The sequence below is a fragment of the Gracilinanus agilis genome, chromosome 2 (genome assembly GCF_016433145.1).
Source record: "Gracilinanus agilis isolate LMUSP501 chromosome 2, AgileGrace, whole genome shotgun sequence".
Taxonomy (NCBI): Eukaryota; Metazoa; Chordata; class Mammalia; order Didelphimorphia; family Didelphidae; genus Gracilinanus; species Gracilinanus agilis.
In genome coordinates this window covers 619,457,575-619,477,898 of record NC_058131.1, presented here as the reverse complement: position 1 = coordinate 619,477,898, position 20,324 = coordinate 619,457,575, and positions in this window count along the sequence as shown.

Here is a 20,324-nt window from a genome sequence, read left to right as displayed (position 1 = left end):
TCACTTAACCTACCAGCCTCAGTTTCCTAATCTATAAAATGGGGATGATAATAGCATTTACTTCATAGTGTTGTAAGAACAAAGTGAAATAACATTTGCAAAATGTTTTTCAAACCTTAAAGCACTGAATAAGTGATAATAATTATTATTGTTACTATTATTATCTTCACTGTACAAATGAAGAAATTAAGCCTAGAAAAGACTAAATAACTTGCCTGGAGTTACATAGGTAATAATTGTCTGAGGAAAGACTTGATCCATTGTCTTCCTAATCCTAAATCCAGGGCTCTGTACCTTATACCACCAAGTGTAGTCCATGGACGATTATTCTTGAGTACTAACAGGTGCTCAATAAAGCCTAGGGAAGCTTAGCCTACTTCTATTTAGGTTATGGTCCTATTCCCATCCTGCCATGTGTTACTTTGTCCTGCTTTCTAGAAGCAGTCAAGAAGTTCAGTGAATAGAGAGATGGGCCTGAAATCAGAAAGATCTAAATTCAGATGTAGTCTTAGGCACTTACTAGATGTGAGACCATGGGCAAGTCACTTGACTTCTGGCTGTCTGTTTCTTCAGCTGAAAAAATGGGGATTATAACATTTCCTATCATCCAAGGTTTTTCTGAGGATCAAACGAGATAATATTTGTAAGGCACATTGCCTGACACAAAGTAGGTATTTATAAATGCTTATTTCTTTCCTTCTCCTTCCTTCCTTCCTCTCTCCCTTCCTCTGTTGATCTATCCTTCCTTCCTTCCTTCCTTCCTTCCTTCCTTCCTTCCTTCCTTCCTTCCTTCCTTCCTTCCTTCCTTCTTTCCTTCCTTCCTTCTTTCCTTCCTTCCTTCTTTCCTTTCTACCTACTTACCTATTCGAATCTGTATGCCTTTTTGGTTGCTCAGACTTCTCTCAAAGATCTTCTTATTTGTTTCCCTATGTGAAAAAGCTGGAGACACCCCAAAGTAATTTCTGATCAGTTCAGATTTTTGATGGCAAAGCCCAAGTTGCTAGTCTAGTCAATCTTCAAGCACATACATGTGCCTCATTTGTTGAAGATACTATCCTTACCTAGGATTAGAAAGAAAAATCCAAGGGAAAAGAAGGACTCACATATGACTATAATGTACTGGGGTCAGAACTACTGTTTTTAAGGTTAATAGGATTTGAGAACTTGAAGGAACCTTAGGGATTTTTTATTCCAACTTCATTTTAAGTATTAGGAAGCTGAGGACCAGAAAGATTAAGTAACTTACACAGATGAATTAAATTAAGTCTTTTTGACTACAAATTTGAGTTCTTTATATTATATCATTCTTTTCTACATCTAATGATAGCTTATGCTTATATAGAACTTTATGATTATAAAATGTTTTGTGTATATAATAAGACCCTTGAAAAGTTGAGAACTGTTGCTATTTTTGTTTCCTGGTTCATTCTTAAGTCAGGTAACAAAGTGGATTCTCACCACTAGAATTGTCTTCTCCTCATAAAAATAAAGAAGTCACCAAGGAAGCTATTAAGTAGACTGTTTAAACTGTAGCCTTCTATGAAAGCTTACTTTCTCCATAAAAATATTCAATGGCAGAATGTGTCAGTATCTCATAGTGATGGGCTGAAAGATAGTTCTTTTTTATCTCCAGGGCACTAATTGCAGTTTTGTTACTATGTCTTAATAAAGATAAAATATCTTTCCCCAAATAAGTTCATGAATAATGGTGGCAGTTTTTCTAGAAATTAAGGTGCAAATAACCTTCAATTTATGAATGGGCTGTGTTTTAGATATTAATTTATGAGTCAACAATGACTCAGGAAATATTTTCTTATAAAAACAAGGTTCTACATTGTGACTAGCTTCCTAGGATAGCTCATGAAAATCCTTGTAATCCCAAATACATTTGATATAGAGTATTAAATGTATTGTAAAACCTTCATCCAGGTCAAGTCCATTATATCCCCATAAGTTCTATGCTTGGCCTTCTTGTTTTTCCTCCTCATACAAGCTTACATGGTGACCTCATTAGCTTCTTTGTGTTCAATTATTATCTTTATGATGGTAAATCATATATATATGTATATATATATATATATATGTATGTATGTATGTATGTATGTATGTATATAAGCTTAACTTTTTCCCCTACCTCCAGTCTCAACTTGAACTGGTTATCACATTGGCATTTCAAACTCAACATGTCAAAAACAGAACTTGATATCTTTTCTTCCATAATCCTATCCCCATATTAACTTGTCTATTTCTGTTAGAAACATTACCATCTTCCCAGTCACTCAGGCCTGCAAATTTTGGTGTCATCCTCAACTCCTCACTTGTACTGATTCCACATATCCAATATTTTGCCAAATTTTGTCATTTCTTCCTTCACAACATTTCCCAATGGCACTTTCTTCTTTCTACTCAAACAGCTCCACATTGATAAAGGCTCTCAACACCTAATCCTTGGACTGTTTCAATAGCCTACTGTTTGGTTCTTATGCCTTTAGTCTTGCCCAACTCCAGCCCATTCTCCACTCAGGTGTCATACTAAACTTCTTAAAGATCTGATCCTGTCACTCCTCTATCCAGCAAACTGTAATGCTCTTTATTACTTCTAGGAAGTAATGTTCATGGTGTGTTCAGGGAGGATTAGAATCTCTGGTGTGAGAGCTTGCTGACCCTTTTTGGTACTCACAAAACTTTGGTGTCCATCTGCTATACAGCTCTTAACTGTGGCTTCAAGAAGCATGTCTGAGGTCTTGGCAGATGATCTAAAAAAGGTTGAGGGTGGCTGACAGGCCTCAAACACATTAGTGAATTAAGGGGATATCTACCCCAAGCATGTGTAGAATTCTCCTGGAAGATGTGTGGATGAGAACAGTGTCTTCCAATGGTCTTAAGGTGCCTTAAGCTTGTGCTTGAAGCTTGATCAGACATCCAAGAGGCCAAGGTCATCCAATATATCCTGGGCCATGACCAGTCATCCTGAATCTTGTCTTTCTATTGGACTTTCATGACTCTGGATGACAGTTAGGCTGATGACTTTGTGCAACTCTGCTGACTTAAATCTAATTCACATGTAAGTCAAGAAATCACTTTGTAATATCATTGGTCCTCTTTTAAAATGAAGAATGAACAACATTACTTCTAGGATCAATTGTAAAATTATTTGTGGGACTTTTAAACCTCTCACAACCTAGCCCTTTCCAACCAATAACTAAATAGTGATGCTAGACTTTTTATTGTTCCTTGTACATGACAGACCCTTTGTTTTCTACCAGCCTGCCTTTTCACCAAAACTCTACTAAGCCCATAATATTATTCCTCTACATCTTCAATCACCTAACTTTCCTGGCCTTTTTAAAATATTCTGTTCAAATTCCACCTTCTTCAAGAGGCTTTCTAAGTCCTACCTAAAAATCAAGAGCTTTCCTTCTGTAATTATCTTGCATCTCCTTCTCCCTCTCCTTCTCCCTCTCTCTCTCTCTCTCTCCCTCTCCTTTTCCCTCTCCCTCTCCCTCTCCCTCTCTATGTCTCTCTGTCTTTCTGTGTCTCTCTTTCTTTTCATACATATATAATACATATACACATATGTATATATATATCACTCATACAATATAATAAATGTTTATATATATATGTATATATATACATGTATATATGAATCTTCTATGGAACTAGTTTTTTTCATGTTGAATCCTCCATTAGAATATGAGCTCTCAGAGAGCATGGGCCATACTTTTACCTTTCTTTGCATTTCTAGCACTTAGCATAGTACCTGGTCCATAGTAAATGTTTAGTATATGCTTTTCAAATACAATGATATAACATTTTTTTTCTACAGGAAAAATACATCTAAAATTCCATTCAACAACTCTGCAAATTGGAGTCACTCTCTCTTCTAACTTACTAGTCAGTTGAAATGGTCCCTGTGAAAGATTCTCCTTGGTCTAAACCAAGAACTATAAAAGGGCAAATACAGAAAAAAAAAAGAGTAATCGATAAAAAAGTAAGAATTCTAAAGAGCCTTTGGGAAATTATGAGGGTGGATCCTCTGGCCAGTGTAAATTCTTGGTTTTTTAATTTTTTCCAGGTTACATATTGATAGAATTTTCAACAATTATTTCCTGACATTTTGTGATCTATATTCTCTCCCTTCCCTCTATCCTTTTTCTCTCCCCAAGATGGCAGGTACTATGATATAGACTTTACATGTTTTATAACATTATTCATATTTCCATGTTTATCATGTTTTGAAAAAAACATATATCACTTACTCTATAGAAAAATTCAAGGAGGACATAAAGTGAAGAATTGTATGCTTCAACATGCCATCAGATTCCATCAATTCCTTCTAAAGCAACAGATGGACTTTTTCATCATGAGTCCTTTGGAGTTGCCCTAGATTTTTACATTGATGGCAACAGTTAAGTCATTCAGAGATTATCATACTTTATTGCTATTACTGTATGAAGTGTTCTCCTGATTCTGCTCACTTCACATTGTATTACTTTACCTCACATAAGTCTTTCCAGGTTTTTTGTGATTATCTTGTTCATTATTTCTTATGGCACAGTAGTATTTCATTACAATCATATGTTTGTTCAGCCATTCCCCAATTGATGGACATCTCTTCAGTTTCCAGTTCTTTGTCAGAACAAAAAGAGATGCTATAAATATTTTTGTACAACTAAATCCTTTTCCCCATCTTTGATCTCTTTGGGTATAGTCCTTAGTAGTGGTATTGTTTGGTCAAAGGATATGCACAGTCTCATGGCCCTTTGATCATGGCTCCAAATTGTTCTTCAAAATAGTTGTATCAGTGCATAGCTCCACTAACAGTGTATTAGTGTCCCAAATTACCACATCCCTTCCAAGATTTATCATTTTCCTTTTTTTATAACAATAGCTAGGCAGATAGCTGTGAGGTAGGACTTCAGAATTGTTTTAATTTACATTTCTCTAATAGCAATTTGTGGCATTTCTATAGGATAATAGTTTTAATTAATTTCTTTATCTGAAATTTTCCCCATTTTTTTCTTTGCCTTCTAATATTAGTTACATTGGTTTTGTTTGTGCAAAACCTTTTTAATTTGATGTAATCAAAGATATCTTTTTCCATCCTGTGATGTTCTCTAAATCTTGTTTGGACACAAATTTTTCCCTTATTCATAGAGCAGACAAACTATTTAGTGTTCCTCTAATTTGTTTATGATATCCCCTTTATCACTAAATCATTTGCTAACATAAATTCTGAAAATTTTCTGAATCGATAAGCTTTATCATAACCCCATTATTTTCTTTTGTAAATCTCCAGCATTTGAACTGACTCTCCTTTCCATTTTTTGCTATTTGCTGCTTCTAGGCAGGAATTTTCTCCAACCAGGCCACTGGCAGAAGACAGAACATTCTTAAAGCTTCTCTTCTCTCCTATTATAGAGGCAAACACAGAGCCCTAGCAGATTTTCTTAATGTTGACTCCTGTTAACAATAGAGAAATAGAAGAAGAGTAGAAAGGCTTCCTCTTAAGTCTTTCACCTTGTCTCTTTCTCCAAAGAGATAATGTAGTATTGATTCTTTTGGTTTATTTCTCACTTGACCATGTGGAAAAAAACCCCAAAACTATTTGTTCATAGATATTAATGGTGGATCTTTGGAAGTAGAAAATGGAAAGAAGATCTTTATTTTAAAGGAAAACCCCAGCTCAGTTGATCCCTTAAAGAAGATGAAACCTGGATGTGGGGAAGGAGGGCTGAAAGAGGGGGGGTGATTTGTATGTGACTGTCAAGACTAGCGCCAGGGCTAGATGTAAAAAAAGTAAAGGTGGGGAAAGGAACTAACCATGATATGACCTTCTTTCTCTCCTCCTACTTCATACTTATCCCTGTGTACCTTGCCTCATACCCACTCTTTGGAAAGTTAAAAAACTAGGTAAAGGCTGGAAGTGGGAAGGGGAGAAAGTACACAAACCAAGTAACTGACATGGAGAAGAAAAAGGGGAAGAAAATATGAACGGGCATCAGTGGACAATGGAGGATAATTGAAGATTGTTATGTCTACCCAGACTTCAGTTTAAGAGACATAGAGGATCATTAATTTAGAACTTCAAGGGATTTCAGAAGTTACCTAGTCTAATCCCCTCATTTTACAGATGATAAAACTGAGATCCAGAAAGATTAATTAACTTGATCAATGGCAGACAGATTGTAATCATTAAAAATGTGATTTACACTCTGGTACTCTGAATCCATATCCAATATTCTTTTATGTAAAGTAGGAAACTGCTTGTGTTTCTGAGCATTATGGGTATTATCACATTTCAATATAAGCAAATATTTGCATCTTAGTAGAGATTTTGTGGCCTTTTAATATTTTCCTCAGGACATGATTCCTTTAGAATCTAGTCTATGAATTTCCTAGTTGACCCTTTTTGGAGCTATTGTCTTATATGTTGCATTAGTTATTTTATATACCAGAAGACCATTTTCATCAATAAAATAAAATTTTAAAGTATACTTTTTCTAGTAGAGAATAGAATCTAATGAAAAGAAAGAAATAGGAAAGAAAAAGTCTGTTGATTGTTTCTCTACAAATACTGCTTTGTCTCTGGATGTGCTGTTCTCTTTGCTGACCCTTAATGCTTAATTGACTCAGCTGTCATGTCAGACCAGAGTTGAGAAATAAATAGCATGTATAAAAATGTCTTCAGTATTAAGAAATAGGACATATTAAATTTCCTCATATTTCAAGCTGAGTGAAACCCACATAAGACTTTTCTTTAAAAATTTAGAATAGTAATTTAAAAAACAAACAAACAAATAGGCAGTACATAAATTTGTGTAAACCTATGCCAGTTTTGGGTTGTTTGTTATGATAAGGTATATTTTCCCTGCTGTTTATAATTTAATTGAAATAATGCTTTGGAGCTCTTTGGAGATGGTGTAGTATAATGGAAAGAGCTCTCAGACAACCAAATATCAGTATAGTGTCATGAAAGGAAGATTTGATGTCAGAAGAAATGGGTTTGAATCTCACTTTTAGTAACTGTATGATCATGGGCACATCATTTAACTTCACGGAGCCTCAATTGCCTTATCTGTAGAATATGGGTTATAATACCTCTAGTATCTACCTCATGAATTGTCATGGCCTTGTGACCAGTCTGTGGTGATGAACCTCCTTGAACTTAGATAAATCTTGAAAAGGTGGGTCATTTTGTACCAAGGGGTTATACTAAATAACTTTCCAGTTTGCTATAATCTACCAGAACCTCTAGTTTACTGGTATAAACTTCATAAAAGACCCAAATTCCCTCACCACAATAAGGCTTTGGGGCAAGAAGAACTTTGTATAAAAGAATGTCATCAAATAAATATGCATTTTAAAAGATAAGCTGATCATTTTTGGAAGTGAGGGGTTCGTTTGTCAATCCCCTGTGAATTTTAATGATATCAAGAGAAAAGGAAGAAGACCCCCAGTATATTGGGTGGATTACCTTGAGATGAATGTGTGTTGTGTGGATGTGTTGTGAAATGAATTTTTCGTCGGAAAGTCCACAATGATGAGATCATAAATCCACCTAATAATTTGTGTACAAGAATTTTATGAGCATCAAAAAAGATAAATGGATGTAAAGTGATATGTGAAACAAAGAACTATGTGCCAGTATTATTATTATTAGTCTCAGCATTACTACTAAATTACCTTTGTACCTTTGGTCAAGCCCCTTTGTTTTTCTAAGTCCTACTCTATAAAATGGAGATGGTGAGAGGGAAATGGACCAGATGTCTAATTAGTCCTATCAAGTTCTTATGTTCTCTGAAATATACTCACTGATGGAATAGGAGACAATGCATAGGTCTTGATATGTGGTGGTTATTTAAAAAGTTGGAGAGAATAATTTTCTTGTAATAGTTGTAAATGGTGCAATGTCAGTGTAGGATCCTAAGCCTGTGGATATTTTTAAAATGGAGAAATTTTGAGACTTCAAATACTGAAGAACTGGAGGACTCTGGCTTAGTATTCTTAGAAAACCAGAGTTCAACTCTTCTCCTTCAGATGGCTGATTCAGGAATGTATATCATGAAGAACCACATAGAGAACAGTCTGGGTTCTAACTGAAAGAGACATTTCCTTGGAGGGTCTTCTGTTTTAGCATTTCAAATCAATGAAGACCAATGGGAAATATAGTCAGAAATAAATCTAGTAATGAGTGACCCAGAGATGTATTTACATGTCATTTGGATAAAGGAGTTTTTCATTAAAAATTGTCGGGGACAGGGTTACTACTGATGCCTTGTAACATACAAAAAATATAAATTCCTGGCAACATTGGTACAAATTTTCCTAGAATATGACACAGAGAATATATGCCCTACAAATTTTTAAAGGGAGTAAATCAAAATAATGCAAGATATCTCTACTTTAATATATCTGGATAGGCAGGTTTAGGCTGAATTGGATGAGACGTCATTTTTGCTTGCCTAGAAAATGAGGACCATTAAATTAAATAAAAAAACACTAGTCTCCTGCTGCTGCACTGTGTTAAAATGGAAGATTTATTAATGTTCAGCAGTCTTGTGGGCATAAGCAAAATGTCAATACCTAGAGATCTGAAAAAAATATGATATTTAAAACTAAGGTCTCATTCCCTGTGCTTAGGAAGGGGAAAAGTTTATTGCATTTAAGTTATTCACTAAAAGCTCTAATTTTCCGAGTATATTACAGAAATTACTCCCAATAGCTTGTTCATTTTACATTGAGTTTGTGAATGAAAAAGTGAATCCTTCCAGAATAACCATCACTGTCTATTTCCCACAGAGGATTTATGTTGAAAAGAGATGATATTTCTCTCTTTTTAAGTCCTTTTTAGGGAATATTTATTTTGCAAAGCTTTTGCATGAAAGATCCACTTCCTAACTCTTGCATTCTAAAAATGACTGGAATATTTTTTGTAAGTGTCTAAAGCTCTCTAGGTGGAAAATAATCTTAAATTGAATTTTACAAGACACTGTGGTTTTATTAACACTGATAAAAAAATAGAGGTGGGGGGGCCTGCTGGAAAGAGCTTCAGAATCAATCTTATTTTAGTGGTGACTGTTCAGTGGCTTGCATAAAATAAAATTAGTCTTGTTTTGGAACAACAGGAAGTGCATAATAGAAAATAAGGTTAAGATTGATTCCAAAGTAAGACAACATTGCTGCCTAGCTGATCATATAATGGAAGAAAATATTCAGCTCATTTTTGATAAATTATTAATCTAGTTCCTCTTTACAATATTGTTAATGTTCATGGCGTAACGGGAGGACATCAAAGCGTGACTCCTCCAGTCAGCAGCCTGGTCTCAGAATGAAATTACCTTGCCTTGGAATGTGTTTTGTTTGCATTAGGATGCTTGTAGTGCAAATAAAAGATTTATTTCTCATTTCCAGACTGAGCTTTTCATATGAAATGTGTAAAAATCCTTTCTTTCTCTAGTGTAATCTGCAACTCATCAGTTTTCTTTCTGGATGGGTTGAAATAACCTAAGGTGGCGGCAGGATATTCCATTATTATCATGACCATCAGCAAACATTTACTGAATGCCTACTGTGTGTAGTTCTGCTAGGTACTGTGAAGGATAAAAAAGATGAATAAAACCTAAAATTATAGATCTAAAGAATGCAGGAGCTACAGTAAAAGGCATCTTAAAGACTGGTCCAGAGGTTCCTTTTATTGTGACCTGGCACCCATTGGCAGACTGGTTAAGCCTATGGACCCTTTCTCAGAATAATGTTTTTAAATATACAAAATAAATTGCATATGATTACAAAAGAAATCAATTATATTGAAAAAATTATTTATTTCAAAATACATCTAAAAATCAAATTCATAGACCCCAAGATAAGAATTTCTCCTCTAAATCAATTTCTTTTTAATAGGAGAGGAAATTGAGGCCCAGGGAGTTTGTTGCTTTCCCAAGCTCATTCAGATAGTAGTATCACTTTCCTTAAGGTTCCTAAAATCTGGATTAGCTGATAGTACATAAACATAACAACACTAAACACAGTGTGCATGAATTGCCAAACGAATGAACAGAAAAAGCTCTGGTTCTTAGCCCTGTGTTCCTTTTTTTCCTTAAAGTGTCTCTATTTAGTTTCATGGTTGTTTCAGTCTGGTGTAGTTGCTTTAGCATTTAGGGACTAATCAGATGCTAAACAGGAGTAGAAATTTATTACAGATATGTTTTAACTCACACAAGGGAGGGTATAGGACTTAATATGAATCACCCCACGGCTAAGGTATGGTGCATCAGGGACAAAAGAAGAAGTGTTCAGAATGAAGGGAATGCTAGAAGGAGAAGAATACAACTGGGTTAGAATTGCTGGGGCTGGGGCTGGTCTGTGGATCTTGGATACAGTGATTTTCAGGATATTTCATGAGGAGGAATGGGATTGATGGATGTACTTCAAGAGGCTATCCTTGAATTTGGCAAAATGAGGCCACACCAAATTCTCAACACTTCTGGTACTTTCACATGCATGCAACTTGGTAAGGGAGACAGAAAAGGAGAGGGAGCAAGACCTAAGAGTTACGTATGATTGGTTTCCCACTTCTGATGTTATAGGAATAGACTAGAAATTAGTCACTGTGACTCCACTCTATAGAAGTTTCCAGAATTGATGTTTCTAGGCATAGGAGATGGTTACATGGAAGATTATTGCTTTTGCAAAGCAAAATTGAATTAGACAAAGGCAAGAGTATATCTAGAGCAGAGGCAGCCTGTCACAATTCTTATGGATATCAGATAAACTCTCTAAAGAGCAGCTTGGTACACTTCCCAGCTGTGTGTCCCTGGGCAAGTCACTTGACCCTCATTGCCTACCCTTACCACTCTTCCACCTATGAGCCAATACACCGAAGTTAAGGATTTAAAAAAATTTTTTTTAAAATAAAGAGCAGCTTGGATTCTTTAGGGATTTCACATACTACAATTGGTACAAGGTTATGCATGTAGTGTTTACATATATAATTAAGAGAATGCCCTTAGTTGTTATAGTTTCATTTGTTGGATTTTCCTGTTAAAATTTTGCTTGGGAATTAGGACATTTCCTGAGGATTTAGGATTTTAGATTTGACATCAATAAATATTGGATTTTACTTTCTTTGTTATTTCATTTCCTTTTGAATTTAAACTAAATTTAGTCTAGCTCTTTATCTGTCTATACATGATCCAATTTATATAGCTTACCAATTATAACAATCTAATTCAGAAATTTAGTTGATATGAATTAATCCATGATGAGAAAACCAAATAGTCTAAAAATAATTTTAGTTAGCAAACATTTGATTTACTTGCCAAGTGAAGAAATATGGCAGTCAGAGAAAGGCAACCCCAGTTTATGACATAAACTTGTTTCGAAATTTTTATGGTAGATTATGATAAAAATTTCCTTATAAAATAGGAAGAAGCACTGAATGAAAAAGAAGTCTACAGAAAAGTCAGCAAGAACCCCAACTCAATTTCTTCTGAGGGCATTTGAGGATGCACATGGAATGATGACAACAAACAAATAAAAAATGGAAAAAAATCTGTAAATATTTTCATAAAAATTTTTTATCATCAAAGACATTGGAGTCATCATGTATGTATGTGATATAATTATTAAGTAAGTAAGTAAGTAAGACTGATGTACAGATACAGATATCAGCTGGCATAGCAGAAAGAGTGCTGGAACTAGACTCAGAGAACAAAGGTTCAAATCTGGGGGATTGTCATTGGCTACTTTGTAAATTCTGGTAGGTCACTTTACCTTCCTGGGCATCTCTTCTTTACCTACAAAATGAGTAGTTAAATAAGATGGAGAGGGTTGAAATGCAATTCACAACTACTACCAATCATGGCCCAAACTAGATTTAAAAAAATTGGGAAATTTTTAAAAATTCAAATATATTTTATTTTCCCAATTATATGCAATAATTTTCAATATATATTTTCCAAAATTATAAGATCCAAACTTGTGTCTTTCCCTCCCCTGACTTGTAGATAGTTATCAACTTAGTTGGGGTCATATATGTATTTTTGTGCAAAACACACTTTCGTATTGGTCATTTTTTTCAAAGCACACTCACACAAAATCAAAATACCAAAATAAAAATGTAAATACACTGATGTGAAATATAGTATATTTTGATCTACATTCTTCTGACTCAACAGTTTTTTTCTCTAGAGGTGGATAGCATTCCTCATTATGTCTTTCAGAATTGTCCCAGATCATTGCATTGCATAGAGTAGCCGAGTTTTCACAACTGAACATCATATAATATTGCTGTTATTGTGTATAATGTGCTCCTGGTTCTTCTTATTTCACTCTATATCAGTTCATGTAAGCCTTTCCAGCTTTTTCTGAAATCATATTGCTTATCATTTCTTATAGCACAATAGTATTCAATCACCAACATATACCAAAATTTCTTCAGACATTTCTCTGTTGATGGACATAGCTTCAACCTAATTAGAAATTTAAAAAATTAGAATTAAATAAAACATAAAAAATGTTAATAAGTGTTTTTTCTAAGTTAATATGTGATTTATAGAGATCCTCATGATTCAATTTGAGTTTGACACCACTGGACCAGATGACCTTTCAAGTTCCTTTGAATTGTAAGTTAATCAACTCCAGGGAAGATAGAAAATATATGGCAAAAAATCTTGAACCATATGTATTTATCACACTAAAGTAACTACCCTTCCACATCCCTATACTTTTCTTCATATTAAATTATAAAAATCTATATATAATTCAGCAGAACATAATATCTAGGGGGCAAACTAGGATCTTGATTAAGATCTTGATTCAACTCTCTCCTCTAATAAATTGTGTTTTCTGTAATCCTAGAAATGTCAATTAATATTTCAGTGATCCTGGCAACTTTTAAAAATTATCCATTGCAGAACTGATGCCAATTTAGAGGGAATATTCTCATTAGTGTGAGTGAAGGAGTGAGCCATGTGGCTCAAATAATTGATCCAGACCAAAACAAACAAAATCTATTGATATTCTGTAATACACTAAGTCTTTACTATCACACAATTGGAAGACACAAGGAATACAGGATTCCAATGTGCTTATTTGTTCACTCAAAAGGAATATTTGATTCATTGGATTGAAATCCCATTTTAAATGAATTGTTGATTCAATTAGATATATCCCATGCCTATGGTGAATTTATGCAAGGTTCCTTAAAAGATATAACATAGATAACTCTGTTAAATCTTCTGAGCATTAACATCAACTGAGCCAAAATGAGGAAGATGTATACCTCTCAAAGATATTTAGCGCAATCAAGGAGGAGAGGCAATATGCTACCCACATCAGACAGAGATTCTTTCTAGCTGATAAGCCTTCCAAATGCTCCTGTTTGTGAATGATGAACCCTGGAAGATTACAAGTCCTGGCTCCCAAACAAGATTTGTAATCATTCAGAACCAGGAGAACATTATACACAGAGACAGATACACTGTGGCACAATTGAATATAATGGACTTCTCTACTAGCAGCAATGCAATGATCCAGGACAATTCTGAGGGACTTATGAGAAAGAACACTATCCACATCCAGAGAAATAATTGTGGGAGAAGAAACACAGAAGAAAAACAACTGCTTGATCACATGGGTTGATGGGGATATGATTGGGGATGCAGACTCTAAATGATCACCCTAGTGCAATTATCAATAATATGAAAATAGGTCTTGATCAATGACACTTAAAACCAGTGAAATTGCTCATTGGCTATGGGAAGGGGTGGGAGGAGGGGACAGCAAGAACATGAATCATGTAAGCATGGAAAAGTTTTCTTAATCAATTAAATAAAATTAAAAAAAAAAGAAAGCACAGGGGAAAAAAAGAGTTTGATCTAACTATTGACATAACCCTGGGCACTGGTGGGCAATGAGGAGAAATACCCCACCCCCAGTTCCACCATCTGTTGTGTTTGTTGAACCCCTACATCTGTTGAGTATTACAATTCCTGGGACCTTTTTCCTCAATCTCAGAACATAAGCAAAGCTGCGCCCCTAAACAAACTACAGAATTTTACTTTAGAGGAGGAGTATTTAATGGGGATCATTAAAAGATATTATAGAGGGGGCAGCTGGGTAGCTCAGTGGATTGAGAGCCAGGCCTAGAGACGGGAGGTCCTAGGTTCAAATCTGGCCTCAGACACTCCCCAGCTGTGTGACCCTGGGCAAGTCATTTGACCCCCATTGCCTACCCTCACCACTCTTTTGCCTTGGAGTCAATACATAGTATTGATTCCAAGATAGAAGGTAAGGGTCTTAAAAAAAAAGATGGTATAGGGAACCAAGTGTGAACTAACCTTGAAAGTACTGTTGATGTATTTAAAAACTGACTTTTGTGAACAATATGCTCATGTACCAAACTTCATAATTTATTACTTAAGCCTTGTAACAAAGTGTAATTCTGAACTTATGGTATGCTGATCATTTCCTAAGCCTCCAGGCAAAGGTCAATTGGACCTCTGGGCCTGGCACTGAGTCCTAAAATATCTTAGCCTCCTCCTCTTTGATCTTGTGGTTGTTACCTGAGCCAGTGTTAAATTCACTATCTCCCATCACCCATTCCTTTATTCTCCAATAAAGTTTGGGGACACATGTAACTCCCTTTTTTCCACCATCAGAGGAGCATGTACGCTCTAGCCCATGTTGTTGACTCTTCGTCTCTGAGTCTTTCTTCTTTTATTGTGTTCCTTCTCTCTCTAAATCCCTCCACTTATTTTCCCTTGGTCTTCAACTTCCCTTCTCTGGTGTTCACCCACAAATATTAATTTGTAGCTGCTGGCAGCTACAGATGGATAATAAGGGAATTATTAGCTAAGTAATAAACATACCAATCTATTGTAAGTTGAGCTACTAAACACATGGACCATCAGGGGAGTCATTAGCTCAACAACACAGAAATCTATCAGTAATGACTTCAATACTACTATAAGAAAATGCTTAATAATATTAGAAATAAAGGCACACAATTATTCCTGTAACAAGGATGTCTGTGGATGAAATCTCCTAGGCCTACTTGGCACTTTTGAGCAATCATCTATTTGGGAGAGGGAAAAAAGAAGAGAAAAGACAGAGAATCAAGGAAAGGGAAGAAAATTGAGAGAGACAGACAGAGACAGACAGACAGACAGATAGACAGACACAGAGACAGAGGAGGTGGGTAAAACAAAAAAGCCAACCCTATAAAGCCCAGACCCTAGATTTCTACCATTGTTTTAGTTTAAAGTTAGAGAGGATCCAGAACAGCAAGCAAGCCCAGGAAGGAGGTAGGCCCAGAATTCTCTTAAGCCACCAGAAAAGAAGAGAAGAAAAGTAAGAATAAAACCAGTGTGCTTTTGTCCTCCCAGAAACCTGCAGGAAAGAGAGAAAAAGGAGGAGTAGAAAGGATAGGTTTCCACTCCCTTTGTGCCAGACAAGAGAGAAGCAGGAAACAAAATCAATGTATCTTGATGAGTCAAATCTATCTGCCAGGTTAGAGTTATTTGCCAGCAGAAGTAGTCAGTTTGGAAGGGAGCTTAACCCTCATTAAATGGTCTTTTGTCCATTAGACACAGTGAGGAGAGTGATAGATCTGGAGTAAAAAAGACAAATTCAAATCTTCCTTCAGATACTTGCTAATTCCATGGCTCTGGGAAAGTTGCTTAACCTCTCAGCCTCAGTGTCTTTACAGGTAAAATGAGGATAATAATAGCCTCTACCTTTCATAGTTTGCTTTGCAAACCTTAAAATTCAATATAAATGCTTGCTATTATTAATGTTCTTATCTTCCTCCTCAGGTTCTACAACAATGCATCAAGAGGGTCCTGCTTTATGGCTATGATAGGAAGTCCCCTGCCCATGCTCCTGGAAGCCTTTGGGGAAACGTTGCTGTATTCCTCTAGGTGGGGAAGAGCTAAACTTTATAAAATTTTCACCCCTATTCAATTGGCCTGAAGTCATCGCCTGTGAATTCTAACACGGCAGAAGGATAGGAAAGCTGAGGCCAAACTATAAGATCAGATATTCATTGTGACATTTTCAAGGAATAGGGAGAGCTGGGAGAAGGGCAAATTAGGTGTGAGCAGGTGGTGACACATTACAGATAAGGAAATAATAGGAGTGATATAAAGGATCTCATTAAAGAATTATATTATTGAAAAAGAAAATGAGTAGATCATAAGGAGAAAGAAAAGAATAACTGATGCATAATCTGTGTGCTCCATGAATATCATTCCAATGTCAAGAGAAGGTAGAACCCCTTCAGTCCCAACTTGTGTTTGTAAATACTTATGTTCACATTGTCTCCCCCTTTAACTCTTTGAGGTTAGTGAATGTGTTTTTATTTTGTTTTGTTTTAACTTTTTCTGTATGCCCAGCACTAAGCATGATTCTTGGCACATAGTAGATGCTTTTTTTAAAATAATTTTTTATTTTTAGAAAAATTTTCCATGGTTACAGAATTCATGTTTTTACTTTACCCCTCACCCCCTCACCCCTGTCCCCCAAACCCCCCCACCATAGCTAACTCACATTTCCACTGGTTTTAACATGTGTGGTCAGTCAAGACTTATTTACATATTATAGATAGTTGTATTGGTGTGGTCATTTAGTGTCTACATCCCCAACCATGTCCTCATCAACCCAAGTGTTCAAGCAGTTATTTTTCTTCCGTATTTCCACTCCCATAGTTTTTCCTCTGAATGTGGGTAGCATTCTTTTCCATAAATCCCTCTGAATTGTCTTGGGTCATTGCACTGCTACTAGTACAGACGTCCATTACATTTTATTTTACCACAGTGTATCAGTCTCTGTGTACAATGTTCTTCTGGATCTGCTCCTTTCGCTCTGCATCAATTCCTGGAGGTCTTTCCAGTTCACATAGAATTCCTCCAGTTTATTATTCCTTTGAGCATAATAGTATTCCATCACCAACATATACCACAATTTGGTCAGCCATTCCCCAACTGAAGGGCATACCCTTGCTTTCCAGTTTTTTACCACCACAAAGAGCACAGCTATAAATATTTTTGTGCAAGACTGTTTATTTATGATCTCTTTGGGGTACAATCCCAGCAATGGTATGGCTGGATCAAAGGGCAGGCAGTCTTTTATCAATCTTTGGGCATAGTTCCAAATTGCTATCCAGAATGGTTGGATCAGTTCACAACTCCACCAGCAGTGCATTAACGTCCCAATTTTGCCACATCCCCTCCAACATTCATTACTCTCCCCTGCTATCATTTTAGCCAATCTGCTAGGTGTGAGGTGATACCTCAGAGGTGTTTTGATTTGCATTTCTCTAATTATTAGAGTTTTAGAGCACTTTCTCTTGTGCTTATTGATAGTTTTGATTTCTTTATCCAAAAATTGCCTATTCATGTCTCTTGCCCATTTACCAATTGGGGAATGGCTTGATTTTTTATACAATTGATTTAGCTCCTTGTATATTTGAGTAATTAGACCTCTGTCAGAATTTTTTGTTATAAAGATTTTTTCCCAGTTTGTTGTTTCTCTACTACTAGGAGTAGATGCTTTTGTTTAAAACCTTTCCTTCTGTCTTAGAATTGATACCAATTGGGGTTAAATGACTTTCCCAGGGTCAAATAGCCAGGAAGTGTTTGAAGTCCAGATTTGAACCCTGGACCCTCCTGTCTCTAGGCCTGTCTCTCTATTCATTGAACCACCTAATCTGCCCTTTAGGAGTTAATTCATAAATGTTACTTGACTGACCAGATTCTCTGTGACTAACATATGGGAGGAAATGGATAAAAATCATACAGGATGAGTGACTTTACATATTCCAATGGAATGCCCATAAGGATGAGACCAGAGACCCAGGGAAGTATAAAACGTGTGTGTGTGTGTGTGTGTGTGTGTGTGTGTGTGTGTGTGTGTGTGNGAAGTATAAAGTGTGTGTGTGTGTGTGTGTGTGTGTGTGTGTGTGTGTGTGTGTGTGTGTGTGTATTGCATACACATGCATTGTATATTAAAACCATTCATGGCCTGGAATACATGGAGACTCCTGAAGTAGCCATTTAAAAAAGTTTTATTGGTAGGTTTTGTTTTTATATCATAAATATTTACAGATTACTCATATTTTGTGAGACATATCAAAGCAAAATAGTTAATAGTTAAAAAAAACATAGTATAGTGATTTTGTCTGAAAGTGCTTGTAGCATTTCACATCTGAGGCATCCTCACCTTGCTATTAAAAAGAAAGTTAACAGAAATCTCTTTTCCTTCTCTTACCCCCCCCCCAATTGAGAAGAAAACATTTTATAACACAAATGTATAGTAAAGCAAAACAAATTTCCTCAATGGCTGTATACAAAAATGCATGTCCCATTCTGCATCCTAAATCTATCAGGTCTCTAATGAATAATATGTTTCATCACTGGTCCAGTGGAATCATCAATGATCATTGTATCAATTATAGTCCTCATAGTTTTCAAAGTTATTCATTTTTATAGTGTTGTCTTATAAATTACTGCCCATTTCTGCTCATTTTATTCTTTATCAATCTATAAAAGTTCTCCAAATTTTTCATTTTGTAATATTGATGTTATAGTATGAATTGTTCTTTTGATCCTGCTTACATCACTGTGCATCACTTCATATGTCTTTCCATTTCATTATGAAATTATGTATTTCTTCATTTCTTATTGCACAACAATGTTCTATCACAATCCTACAACACAACTCATCTAGCCATCCCTCAATTGTCAGACATCCTTTTAGTTTCCAATTTTCTTTTGTCACCAAAAGAAGAACTGCAGTAAATATCTTCACCCATAAAAGATCTTCCCTTTCTTTAATTTATTTTGTATATAGTTGAAACAGTGGTATAGCTGGCTCAAAGGACATTTTATTTAGTAACTTTTGTGTATAATTCCAATTACTTTCCAGAATCTTTGCACCCATTCACAGGATCTAGCAAAGGTACATCAATGTGCCAGTTTTCTAACAGTCTCTCTAACCTTTTTTGTCATCTTTGCCACTATGAAGGGCATGAAGTAGAATCTCAGAATTGATCTACTTTGCATTCTCTAAATAGTAGTGATTTGGAGCATTTATATATGTCTTTAGCTAGCTCCTAGGTTTTTTTTTCCCTTGAGAAATGTCTGTTTGTATTCCAAGGCTATTTATCAATTGGGTAATTGTTCTTTTTCTTATAAATTTGAATTAGCTCCTTACATATCTTGTAAATGAGACCTTTTCTAGAGAAACTTGCTGCAAAGATTTCCCTAATTATTTTCCTTTTAATGTAACTTTTATTAGATTTGTTTCTGCAAAAACTTATTAATTTTATATAATCAAAATAATCCATGTTATCTACAGTCATATTCTCTATTCTTTGTTTGGGTATCAACTTTTCTCCCATCCACATATCTTCTTTTTTCATATATCTTATAGGTAATTTTTCCCATTTGTTTATGAAATGACGTTTTCTATCTAGGTCACATACCAATTTGGAACTTACCTTTGCATAAGGTGTGAGTTGGTGCTCTAAATCTAATCTATTTCATACTGTTGTCCAATTTTTCTAGCAAACTTTGTCAAATGGTGATATTATAGTAGATGAAGTCTTTGTATTTATTGAATACTTGTGAATTAGCTACATTTGTTTCTGGGTGTCATGTACCTAATCTGTTCCACTGATTGACCACCCTATTTTTAAACCAGTACTAAATTGTTTTTAATAATTACTACTTTGTAGTACAGTTTGAGATCTGGGATTGTTAAGTCTCCTTCAAACTATCAAAGGATTACCTTATAGAAATTGAAAAAATAATAACAAAATTCATAGGGAGGAAATAAAAGGTCAAGAATCCCAAGAGAAATAATTAAATGAAATGGAACTGACTATTTTTAAAAGACCCATTTCTCAAGATTACTGTTTGAACATCTATGCTCAAGTAAAATAAACAAAGCAGAAGATAAGGGTCCAAGGTCCTGGCTTAGACTCACTAAGAGAAAAGCCCCTAATATAATGACTGCATTTGAACCATTAACATTTTTGTTGGAGTTGGGGAGGGCACCCCTCTTCAACCCCTCATGAAAAATATCAGAGGAGGGGAGGAAGGGAGAGAGAGAGAAAGGAGAGGAAAGACATTGTGTAGGGAGAGAGAAGGGAGAAGGGAAAGGGAGAGGGACAGGGAGAAAGGGAGGGAAGAAGGTAGGGAGGGAGAGAGAGAGAGACAGAGAGACAGAGAGAGAGACAGAGAGAGATACTAGCTACACATTCTGGAAAGAGAAAAAAGAGCAAGATAGAAAGTCAAGTCACTCCTCTTAAATTCCCT